This window comes from Pelodiscus sinensis, chromosome 14, assembly GCF_049634645.1.
Source record: "Pelodiscus sinensis isolate JC-2024 chromosome 14, ASM4963464v1, whole genome shotgun sequence".
Classification (NCBI taxonomy): Eukaryota; Metazoa; Chordata; order Testudines; family Trionychidae; genus Pelodiscus; species Pelodiscus sinensis.
This window is the reverse complement of record NC_134724.1, coordinates 451,912-464,546: the sequence shown is the minus strand read 5'-3', so window position 1 is coordinate 464,546 and position 12,635 is coordinate 451,912. Positions and strand designations below refer to the sequence as shown.

General features: G+C 47.5%; 1 protein-coding gene across 8 annotated transcripts in view; it reads left to right on the top strand.

Moving 5' to 3' along the window:
- FRMD5 (FERM domain containing 5) overlaps positions 1-12,635 on the top strand; it is a 402,855-nt gene that overhangs the window by 261,347 nt on the left and 128,873 nt on the right. The window contains exon 1 of one of the 8 annotated variants that reach the window (XM_075896792.1): positions 9,911-10,060. The exons of the other annotated variants lie outside the window; for them this stretch is intronic. The gene's annotated coding sequence lies outside the window, so the exon portion shown is untranslated. Of the gene's footprint in view, positions 1-9,910; positions 10,061-12,635 lie in introns of those variants that run through there. 8 annotated transcript variants of the gene reach the window in all.

Genomic DNA, 12,635 nt, shown 5'->3' with positions numbered 1-12,635 from the left:
CTCTTTTCCGATGCTGGACTGTACATTTACTTGTGCAAGAACACGTGTGCAGTGTAGACACTCTGCAAGTTTTTGTGCAAGAACAGGTGTTCTTGTGCAAAAAGCCTGCAGTGTAGACGTAGCCATACAGTGCAGTCTGGAGAAAAGTGAGATCCCTACAGAAGGGGCTTGGAGCAGCATTTCCTGTAAGTCGGGTGCTTGGACGGCCACTCGAGAGATTCAAATGTTGCCCAGCTGATTAGCAGAGCACCCACAGCTAGGTTTTTTTGTTTCTCTTGGTGGTGCACATTCGCACATGCTGTTGTGCATGTAACATTATTCTGCACATATGGGAAAACGTGCACATGGGTGGAAAAGATTAGAGGGAACATCAGCATGGAGCGACAGTAAAGCAGGGCATGCTAATTGTAACTCACCATCTCCTGTAATCAGGAAAGTACACTGAAAACATTGCACTCTTCCGCATTCACTGCTGTGCATGGTCCTTATTAGCAGAACTCTTATGGGGGAAGTGCAGTGTGATCCTGTGCTGAACCCTTGCGAGCAAGAGGTTATTCCTGGCTGTACGCCTCCAGGCGACTCTTATAAAGTGAGGATAATGGGGCTTCCCCAGCATTTTAAAATGTGGGGGGACCTAGAGAGGAGCAGTTGTGACAGTCGGGGTCCAGATACCCAAGGTGGAGAGCAGGGGCCTGAACCCCACAGAATAAACAGTTGACTCAAGGCATTGTTTGCCGTCTCGCTCCACTGCAGGAGAGAATGAAAGCCCGTGACGTGCTGGTCATTGAGAAGGTAAGAATGGCAGGGTCAGACCAGCAGTCCAGCTGTCCTCCAGCTGTGGGCAATGCCAGGTGCGCTAGAGGGCTGGAGCTGCAAGGCACTCCTCACGTGAGCACCCCAGAGTCTGGTGCGCGGAGGCTAAGGCCCCTCAGAGCATGGGCGTGCGCCCTCGTTAAGTCAATGAGGAACCTGTTCTCCATGGCGTGCTGTCTGTGTGGGCAGTGTGCACAGAGCTGGGCAGGTGTGCAGGAAATACATTCCTAACGTGTTTGGGAGGCCCGCCTTGGACAAAGGAGTGTGGAATTACGCCTCAGTCGAGCTGTGTCCGCCCCAGACAAAGAACGTAGGCGTGAAAGCAATCAAGCTAAGCAGTGGCAGAGGCCTGGGATTGGGGGCGCACCAAGGGACAGAATCTGCCTTGGAGTTGCTGATCTGCATTACCTTCCCCAACTGCCAGCCCTGCCCTGCCCCACCCATGCTCTGCCCTGAACACCTAGTGTAGGCGCACTGGGGGTGGAGTGCTGCTGCCCCGGAGTCCCCACCCTTCCACGTGCTCCAGGACCGGGGAGGCTGGGGCCACGCCCTGTCCCACATCCCTGTGGTGCTGTGGTGGCTTGGCTCCTGTGAGGGGCGGAGCCTGGGCAGAAGGGGTGGGGCTGGGGGCGGGGCTTGACTGATCTGCATCCCAGGAAAAGTGCTGGGCACCTGAGGCAATGGACTTTGGGAAACACCAGGGGAACACAAAGACGTTCTATTGATCCGTCACTCCAGGGAGACTGAGAGCAGCCTCCTCCGAGCCTGTGACCAGTGACCCTCTTGGCATGGATGGCAGGACCTGCTGACTGTTAGCTGTGCAAAGCAATTTTAGACCAAGATCTCCCAGGCTTGTGGAGCCCCAGGGCTAGAAGGCACCGCACGTGTCCTTTTGTCCGACCCTGGCCAAGGTGCGACATGGGCTGTGTGTACGACGCAGCCTGCTGACTCACGCTTGTGTGTAACATCTCCGTGCAGCGGCAGGCAAGTCTCTGTTCTTTGCTAATAAACCTACGTTTGCTATAAATCCTTTCTGCGGAGTGACCTGTGAGTCCGCAGGGGAACCCGCCGACAGGTGTGCAGTGGCTCGTTGGAGGCAGTGGAACCCCTAGTTTCTGCGCGTGTCAGTGAGAGGCACTGAATGCTCACCTCCGGGGAGCTCAGGAACGGGGGCTCCCTGATCGTTGTGAGCCAGGCAAGGTAAAGACAAGCAAAGTCTCGCAGAGGTTGCTGGGGAAGCGGGCAGGGAGCCAGCACAGTCTGCAATACTCCCTTTTGCAGAGGGGTAGCACAGTGGCTTATGGTTCTGCGTTGCACCAAAAAGAGCATCATAGTCATTTATAATGCAAAGAATTCTTATTTCTGTGGATAAATACAAAATATCTAGGAACAATGTGGGGAAAGGCCCCGGTTGCACCGACACAAAATTAAAACCAAGGCCCAGTCCCTTGTTAACAAATACAACAAGCCCTGCTGAAGAAGGGGTTCAGCTTTAAACGGTTGTTTCCAGCCCGGTTATAAATCCTGTTGCTTTTTCTTTCTGCAATGTTAATGCCAGATTGACAAAGCTCCATGTTAATAAAAATGCAGCGAATCCCCAGCCGGAATCCAGCCGGGCTGCAGACTAGCAGAGCCGCCTCTCCCTGCGTGTTTACTGAAGCCACTAAACGCTGGGCGATCATACGTGGATTGCCACAAATAGCAGGGCTTGCTCCTGCCCAGTTGCATTGCGAAAAACTCGCAAAGGGCTCCCTTTAGCTTTGGCTTTGCTAAGCGGTTTTGTAACTTTGGCAGCTCACTTCACTCTCAGGAAAAGTAAATTTTTTATGACCCATTTATAAATTTTCTTTCCTCCCCCTTGAGCTTTCCCCTGAATTCAGCAGTTAGAAGAGCCGTGAGCTTGGCAGGCATGCGGCCAGGAACGCCTAAGCCAGAGTGCCTGATTCGCTCTTTGTAAGTACTTCATCCGTCTTCGATTTTTAAATCCACCGTTCCTGCAGTAGCGTCAACCACAAAGCACACAGCCTGCTCTTGAAGGGTCTGATAAGAGCCACTAATTTATAATGGAGATTCCCTGCAGGGCTTTGCAAATGCCCCCTGCAGACCTGGGCAGGGAAACTAAACTTTTCAGTAGGATGTGGAGTCCAGAGCCATTAGCCGTTAACATCTCCTTGGTGCGTTAGACCTGATCTCCTACGCGCAGTCTATTGGCATCAGTGGAATTACTCCTGGTTAACAGTGGAGAGCTGTGCCCTTGCCACCTTGGCACGTTTACGGTACAGGGTTTTTGAAGATCACGACATTTGAACAGACACCATACTTTTAGTCTCTCAAGCCGTCATTCTCCCAACACTGCCTCCGCAATATCTTGAAGATCCAATGGGAAGACAGGTGCACTAGCATCAGTGTCCTGGAAGAGGCAAAGACCGCCAGACAATGATCCTCCGTCAGCAACTTCACTGGGCTGGTCACGTTGTTCGGAGGCCAGACCTCGCCTCCCGAAACATGCCCTGTGTTCTCAGCGGAAAGGACACCGTAACGCGGGAGAACAGCGGAAGTGTTGCAAGGACTTGCTGAAGGGTCGCTTAAAGAAGTTGCGATGTTGACACTGACACTTGGGAGACACTCGCCCAGCATGGCTCAAACTGGAGAGACGTCCTACGTGATGGCCTCCCTGCGTTTTGCCGCCGACAAACTGAGGAGGAGGAGGAAGGGGATCCTGGCTTCTAGTCATAGTCAGCAGCCTCCTGCTGTGTCTGGAAACATCTGTCCCCATTGCAGAGGAGCTTATGGTTCAAGGATCGGCCTTGTCAGCCGCCTGAGGGTCTCCAGCTCCCACGGGAGATGATCATACAAGCGATCGCCCATCATCATCATGAAATAAGAGGAAACTCTGGCCCATCTCCTGCCCTGATGTTCTGTGATCTCAGAGGGGGCTGATGCAGCTCCTAGTGGACTGCTTTGAGAGCAGGATCTGTCCTGAGGGTGCTGGGCTCGAATGGGCCACTGGGCTCAAAGCCACAGTACTTAGGAATGCTTTCTTGCAAGCTCTGCCTGTGTATGTTCCTTGTGCAAAAGCAGAACTTCATTTCCTGCATCTTGCAGGCCATAGGCCAATCCAGTGCTGTTCTGTAAAGCAACCCGGGCCTGTGAGGGCCTTGTTTTAGCCGGGACGTGTAACTACTCAGCTTCTCGTGTGCACAGGCCGCACGTGGCCCCCCGGATCACCTCACCAATGCCCACGTGCAAAGCCCGAGCTCGCATAGTGATTCCCAGCTTTATGAACCAATCAGGGTAACGTAAATTAAAAAATCGGTCTGATTTGTGTACAGCAAGTAGAGTTTGCTCCTTGGCCAAACCGTATCACTCATCTAACGGTGACTCTTGTGGAGCTGTGTGGAGATCACTGAATAAAATAGATTGGCATGAGATGCATCAAGGGTATATTAAAGCCAAGTGAGAACATGGAGTTGCCCCCAAGCTGGTGGGACTGAGAGGGGGCGTTTGAATGGAAGGGACCCCATTGCTCGTGTGGAGAGAGGTTTTCGGTGTCTCTGCACTGTAGACCCATCCATTCTGAACTGAATTCATAAAAACTGTACAGTAGCTGCAAGTAGCAAAACGTCAGATGGTCTGTCATCCGCCCCTGAGTCTTGTAATGCCTGACGTGCGGATGAGCATGGGGCGGGGGAGAGGGGAGTGCTGCAGGGCTCAGGGAAACTCAAAAGGAAGCGTGTTTGGGGGATCACTTCGAGGGTTGACGGGTTCTTGTGCCAAGATCAGGCCCAGACAGGTTGTGATTTCAGGTCTGTGCTTGGGAACCCCAACGTCCACAGGAGCAACACGCCGCCATCACGACTCATAGGTAGTGAAACACAAATAACGAATTGACACATTTAGCAAAGTCCCGCCCACCCTCACTCAGCAAGGCAGGTAGCGATAACACCGAAAGTGCACCTGGACATCCACTCTCTCACCATCCCATAGAGAACAACCTGCCATTACCTTCCTCATCCTCCCCAGGGCCATCATTCTGGCCTTTCCTAAGGGCTGCATCTCCTTCCCTACTGGTCCCCTGTATAACGTTACGCTGATGCTGCCGTGTCTATTCCATATTCAGTAGGGCTCCCCCTCTCCCTTATTTGCATTCCCTCCCCTTACCAATGCTAAGGTGCCCTTTGCCTATAGGTTACAGGGAGTCCCCGCTATACATCCAAGATCCGTTCCAAAAAAGTGGACATATAGCAAAATGATGTAAAGCGGGGAATTTTTTTTCCCCATGGCTGACTTCCGTTTGCACGAATTGGTCTTTTATTTTATTTTATTTTATTTTATTTTATTTTATTTTATTTTATTTTATTTTATTTTTTTGCGTGAGCGGGGAATGAGAGGACTTATAAAGTAACAATTCTTACAAGCGTCAACGACATTAGTGCGGAACCGACGTATACAGAGGCAACGAATAGCAGGGACGCCCTGTCGTATATTTGTAATTCTCCCCCATTACCATATAGCTCAGTTTGCTGCCATGACACCTTTGCACTTGGATGTTCCTTCCACAGCCTTCCAGAAGCTGGAGTCAGTGTATGTTCTGTGGTCGGATGATATCTTTGTGGACAAAACTCCCCCTTTACATCCTACTTCCAGTTCCTCAGATCGTATGCGTTATCTGAATTTATCTGTGCCAAAGTCTGTAAGCCTCAAGTCTCATGCCAACTGTGAAAGTCGACCTCTTACAGGATACAAACCGGTAGGGTCCTTGCATTGTTGCTGAATATAATGGGACTATGCCACAAAGCAGTGACTCTCGTAGAGATGAGCTGGTCCACGGGGCTACAGATCCCATCGAGGTCTTTACATAGTGGTCTATTCGAGGCCTGTGCTGTTACAACGCCAAGTTGGGGAGGGGAGAAAAGTCTCCGCGTTTTCAGATAACTTGCAGTTCCTGCAGCCTAAGGCTATTAAGAACAACGAACACAAGCAGGATTTGTCAAGCCACTGATGGCTTTTCTCGATGAAAGGAGTTCATCTAGCCCCTTTTCCAGCTGCGGCACCCTCCAGTGATAGAACGCAAGAGACTGTAATTGCTTTAGAAAGTGAGAAGTGGAGAAGTTGGATTTTTAGCTGGCACAGAGCTGCTCTGAATTTCCCAGCTGTGTCTGCAAGCTATGCACATTACCAGATGCCTCAGGATATGTCTGTGTTGGTAGTGGAGCCGAAGGACTAGCGGTATCCTTTTCAGAAGCTCTTAAAATAGTATCTTTGGCTCTCCAGTCGGCTGGCATTTGTGATTAGATGCCAAAGATGTTTCCGACATAGTATCGCTAAACCCTGATGTTTCACGAGTGGTTTGAAGAAGTGTTTCACTTAAAACTCGAGTCAATTCTGGGTGAGGGTGGAAACTTAAACCAATTGCTGTTTGTGGCACACAATCTTAGTCCCAAAGGGCTTCTTCAGTTCCTGCTTATTTGTCTGCATGTCACCTACTGGATTGATCAACCACATCCACAGGCCTATAGCTTGATTTTATGCCTGTCTGAGAGGGGGCCCTCATCTTCTCTCCCAGAGCCCTGAGCATGCCTCTGCTTTCTACCCCAAAAGCCCCATGTGTTGGCTAGCGCTCTTCAAGCCGTGGAGAACTGGTGGTGTTGCTGTTGAAATATTTGGTTGTTCTTTATTTGGGGAATGCCTTCCTCTTTGTGGGTCTCAGAGGGGGAGCCGTGCTAGTCTGTAACTTTAAAAATAATGAATAGTTTTGTGGCCCCTTAGTGACACTGTCACAGGACCCAACCACATCAGCTACAACATCAGGGATACATACAGCTGCACACCCGCCAATGTGCTCTCTGCTGTCAAGTGCCAGCAATGCCCCGTGGCCATACCGGACAGTCTTTGCGCCAAAGAATAAATGGTTACAAGTTAAACATCAGAAATGGTAACACATAGAAACTAGTAGGGCAGTGGTTCCCAACCTCTGGTCTACGGACCGGTGTTGGGCCATGAACTATTGGCTGGCGAGCCACGGCACAATGCCAGGGCACACCCGTGCCTTGATGATTGGCTCAGTAAGAATGTTCTTGCTTAGCCAATGACTGTGCTATTAGTTCTTTAAATTGAACAGTGGTAACTGTGTCAAGTCACTTCCGTCAAATACAAAGGTTAAAAGATGAGCGAGCAAACTTCTCTGGATTTCTTTCGTCTGCTTCTGTGAAAAAAGACTGCCGTTCCGAAGGATAAAGAGAATAATAAAGGGAATAATAAAAAAATCCAGTTACAGTGACATATATCATGTGTGTGCAGATGCAATGTAAAATAACACATGACCTCTTAAAATGCATTACCATAATGAATATGCAAATAAAATGTTTCTATGCTGGTCCACCAAAAGTTTTTGAATAAGTTTGCCAGTCCACGGAATAAAAAAGGTTGGGAACCACTGTGGTAGGGGAATATTTTAACCAGCCTGGGCACTCAATCTTGGATTGAAAAGTAGCCATCCTTCTACAAGGAATTTCACTAACCAATTACAGAGTCTGCAGAAGTGGAATTCATCTTCAAATTTGGCACTGTTACCATGGGCTTGAATAAAGACATTAACTGGCTGGCGCACTACAAAGCCAACTTCTCCTGCCTTTAACATCCACATTTTCACATCAAAAGCTCTGTATGGGACGCATCCAGCCACTTAATTAGCTGCATTAACACGGGTCCTACAATTGACAGCTACTTCTGTTGTTATATTGATCTCTTGGTTTCGGTTGTTGTCACTCCAGAGGGAAGTGGGTTTTACCCACGGCAAATCATGATTCTCTGTATTTCTGTTGCTCTCTAAGGTGCCACAGGGTCACTGATTTCTCTTTACGGGGTGACGAGGAGTCCTGTGGCACCTTATAGACTAACTGAAGTGTAGGAGCATAAGCTTTCGTGGGCAAAGACCCACTTCGTCAGATGCATCTGACGAAGTGGGTCTTTGCCCATGAAAACTTATGCTCCTACACTTCAGTTAGTCTACAAGGTGCCACAGGACTCCTCGTCGCTTTTGCAGATTCAGACTAACACGGCTACCCCTCTGATTCTTTACGGGGTGCAGCTCAGTGCCTTGTACGGCACTCTCTGTCGCCAGCTAACCAACAGAAAAAACAGCGCTAGGAACTGAACCCTGGACTGGTATTAGACTTACATGCATGTGCTTAAGTGCTTTGCTGGCTTGAGGCTAGAGTACTTGGCACCTGACAGCATCCTGCCCTAGGAGAGATGCCGGGTGAAGATTTGTTGTGAACGCGAGACAGTTGCATATTGAACAGCTGAATGTGGCTAGTCTAGATCATGCTAAAATAAGTCAAAATTGCAGTGGAGTTTGCATTTGAAAATTAACTCCAGCTTCAAGGCTCAGAGATGTCACATGGGAGCTGGATTTCCATTACTCAGTATTAGCCTTCCCATGTCTCTTGCATCTGGTAATAACCCCGCTTTTGTACCAATAGAATTTCCATGAAATCGGTTTCCTGCTCAGAAGCAAGAGTGCTGAAGATCTAAATTGCACCTTGGATTTGCTCAGCTGCAGCATTCCCCTTCCTCTCTTCTGTTACCGTTTTTAACGTTCTGTGAAATAGAGCTAAGCAGAAGGGATTGGCCCGCGTTCTATTGATCTCGCTGTAGAAATGCTGGCCTAGCCAGAAAAAGGCAGGAGTCTGTGTAATACAATGGCGCATGGGGGCTTTATATTTCTGTGCTGACTGATTCCTTATTCACATTCTTGATGTGTGAATTCCAAGTTTGCAGGCACAGTGCTGATTACTGGGTTTGTTTTAGAGACCATCTGGAAGCAGCAAACCATTGCAGTAGGTTTGGTGGGGGTATTTTTAAAATAAAACAAATACATGTTTTGTCTGAAACACAGAAGATTTTTGTATTTAATCTATTATGAATATTTGAATGGTGTTAAATGCATCAGTCTGGCAGAAGCTTGTGTCCTTAATTGGAACTCATTGAAGAATATTTTGATATAAGGAATCGCAAGCAAATGGCCCTGTTACAGGAATTAAAGCAGCAAGATTAGGTCCAAATAGGAGACATTTTTGCTGGAGTTCCTCTGGCTTATTTTGTTTTGAAAAACACATAATGGTCTCTGGTTGTTAGTGGGGGCTTTCTGCGAAAAGGTTGGTTTCTCGTTTGTTCAAGTCCTGCTTGGGGAATCAGAGTAGACCGAGCACTCCTCTTTCTCCTCCGCCTCTTAAATCCTTCTGGGCTGCATTAACAGGATGTTGTGAGCAAGACATGAGAAGAAATTGTTCTGCTCTACTCTGCATTAATTAGGCCTCAGTTGGTGTGCTGTGTCCCGTTCTGGGCACCACATTTCAGGAAAGATGTGGAGAAATTGGAGAAGGTCCAGAGAAGAGCAACAAGAATGATGAAAGGTCTAGAGAACATGAGCTAGGAGGGAAGACTGAAAGAATTGGGCTTGTTTAGTTTAGAAAAGAGAAGACTGAGGGGGGACATGATAATAGCTTTCAAGTATCTAAAAGGGTGTTATAGGAGGAGGGAGAAAAATTGTTCTCCTTGGCCTCTGAGGACAGGACAAGAAGCAATGGGGCTTCAATTGCAGCAAAGGAGGTTTAGGTTGGACATTAGGAAAAACTCCCTAACTGCCAGGGTGATTGAACACTGGACTAAATTGCCCAGAGAGGTTGTGGAATCTCCGTCACTGAGGATATTTCAGAGCAGGTTAGGCAAACACCTGTCAGGGATGATCTAGACCTACTGGTGTCCAACTAGTTGTGAAGAAGGAGCCACTATCGTGGTTACTGCTATAGCAAACTAGCCACACTTAACCCTCCAAATAGCCACATGTGGCTAGTGGCTAGCATGTTGGACACCCCGGCTCAAGACGGTCCTTGGTCCTGCCATGAGTGCAGGGAACTGGACTTGATGACTTCTCGAGGTCCCTTAGTTCTAGTGTTCTGTGAGTCTATGAAATGGCTTAATAGCAGGCCAACAGGGAAAGGACAAGGTGCAATGGAGTTGTGTAGCCTTCTTTGGCCTGATCAAAGGATTGTTCAGCTAAGGGCATAATTGTGTGTGAGAACTACTATAATTTTCCCATTCACGCTTGTTCAGACAGATGGAGGGGATAGCAAGGGTTTCCCCAGGAACGTGGGAGCTGCCGTGATGGGACAGATCAAGGGTCCATCCAAATTCTGGTATCCTGTTTCCAGCAAGGGCCATTCCAGGATCAGTCCAAGAGAAGGTAAAACCTGTGGCCAGTTGTGCAGAAGTGATCCCTCTCTGATGCTGGGGCGGTGCATTGGTGGAGGCAGGTGACAGGGATGACCTAGCATAATGGCAGCAAGTTCTTATTCCCCGGCAGGATTCTGGCAATATGCTATTTCTGGCTGGGAAGATACTAATTCCCCTCAGATGATGGCAGAGGTGGTTGTTCTTTGCTCTTCAGTACTTGGATTTTTGTCAGAATTGGGGCAGGTGGTGGAGAATAAGGTCACAGATGATCCAAGTCCTCTGGGCACAAAGCCCTTTTGGGGAACCATTGCATTCTGTCTAGTGGAATAAACATTCCTAAGTAAAAACTTTCTAGTTATGTGGTGAAACGGGGGGGAGGATGTACGTCTTTCATTTATACATCTACAATCTATTTAATTTTACTCCTGAAAACTGGCATAAACAGGAGAGGACTGATTCAGGAAGAATGTTCTTTTCTGTTCAAAAACAACTTTTAAAAACACAAGAAATAGTCCAATGGCATCTTGGAGATTAATAAAAATATCTGTGAAGTATCATGAACACTCTTGGGCTTAACCCACTTCTTGTTCGTCTCTGGGCTATGTCTAGACTACGCTGAAGTTTCGAAAAAGGATATGCAAATTCCGCAGGAGCTTTCGAAAGTGAAAGTAGTCGGGACGCGGTTTTTCAGCAACCCCCCCTTTTTCAAAAAGCCATGTAAACCTCATCCTCTTTCGAAATTTCAGCATAGTCTAGACGAGCCTGAAGAACGTGTCTACACTAGGAAACTATTTTGAAATATCTAAATTTGACTTAACTCCCAATTTTACAAAATCAAACTAGCGTGTCCACACTACGGGGAAGCCTCGAAATTAGTCTGAGGCAGTCTCCATTAATGTGGACGCGCTACCTCGAGTTAGAGCCCCGGGAAGCCCTGGGGAGTAATTAGTTTGAATGACTCTGGGGGAGTCGTTATTTTGAAATAGTCCGCACTGCTGCTCTTTTGAAATAACGATTTTGAAATTAGTGTTATTCCTTGAGGAAAGCAGAAGTGCAGATTTCAAAATAAGTGGCCTGTTGTTTTGAAATAACGGGCTTGGTTGTGTGGACACTCCACTTATAAATTTGACTTAAGGGGGGATATTTAGAAAGAAAGCCCTAGTGTAGACCAGGGATAAGGTGCCACAGGACTGCTTGGGTTTTTTTAAGTTGTTTTTAAAGTTACAGACTAACTTGGCTACCCTACTTTCCTGTCCAGAGCAGCATTTAAGAATGTGCTTAACTTTAAGATTACAATTAAGCACATGGTTAAGTGCTTTCCTGAATTGGGACCTAAATGAGCAGAAGAAACATCAGCAACTGAATTCCTCCTGATGCGCATACTGACATGGAGGTATTTAACATAAATTGCCACATGAAAGGTTTTTAAAAACTAGTTCATGGATTAAAATTAAAGAAAAGGAAAACCTAATTCACAGTTTAAGGAGACAAGAGCTGCTTGACATTCTAGAAGTAATTTCTCAGAAGTAATTTATTTTCTCAAAAGATTTATAATCCGATGGAGAAAACTCCCATGATGAGGCTTGAAGACAGAATTTATCATGTCAGTTAAGAATAAGCAGGATTATAGATGGCAAAGAATTAGTCTTGAAATGGATCTGTTCAGGGTTGCACTTGAAGTATTAGGCAAAATTGTGAAAATAAACTTAGTTACCCTGCCTTCTCTTTGTTATTTTCCTTTGGTGTCCTGGATAAAAAAAAAAAAAACACGTGAGAAGCATTCCTATTGGGTGCCATTTTTCACATATTGCTGCTGTGGTGCATGCTGGTGAAGCATTCCCAAATGGTAAACGCAAGGGACTCGGTCCAAGAACCCCAGGAGTGTATTCCTGATTCTGACACTGCCATACATTCTGACCTTGGGAACGTCATTTAAGTAGCAATAGTTCTTCAGGTGACTGGATTTCATTGCTACCTTTGCAGCAATGTCTCTGCCGTGGGAAAAGTCACCAGACTATTTCTTCATGGGAGCAGATTGCTTTTGCTGTATGTTTCATAAAGATCAGTCCATGTGGCACGTGGGAAGTGGCTATTCATTACAATCCAGACTCTCCCCTCGGATTTACAGATCCCTCGGATGGCAGGCATGCAACTCCATGGGCAGAACTTCACTCATGGTGAGCATCCTCCACCGGAGGCTCATATAGATACGATCTGATCGGGGGAGCCCCAGGGACCTTTTCTGAATTGTAACTAAACAGCATGAAAACAACTATCAGCCCTGTGGCACATAAGAACATAAGAACAGCCGTACTGGGTCAGACCAAAGGTCCATCTAGCCCAGTAGCCTGTCTGCCGACAGTGGCCAGTACCAGGTGCCCCAGAGGGGGTGGACCGAAGACAATGATCAAGCGATTTGTCTCCTGCCATCCCTCTCCAGCCTCTGACAAACAGAGGCCAAGGACACCAAGGCACGATGTAGTCTTATCGTGAGCTTGTGTGGATAAAACCCACCTCCTCTGAGTTTTACCCACGAAAGCTCATGATTCTAAATAGATATTTATTAGTCTCTAAGGGGGCGTCTA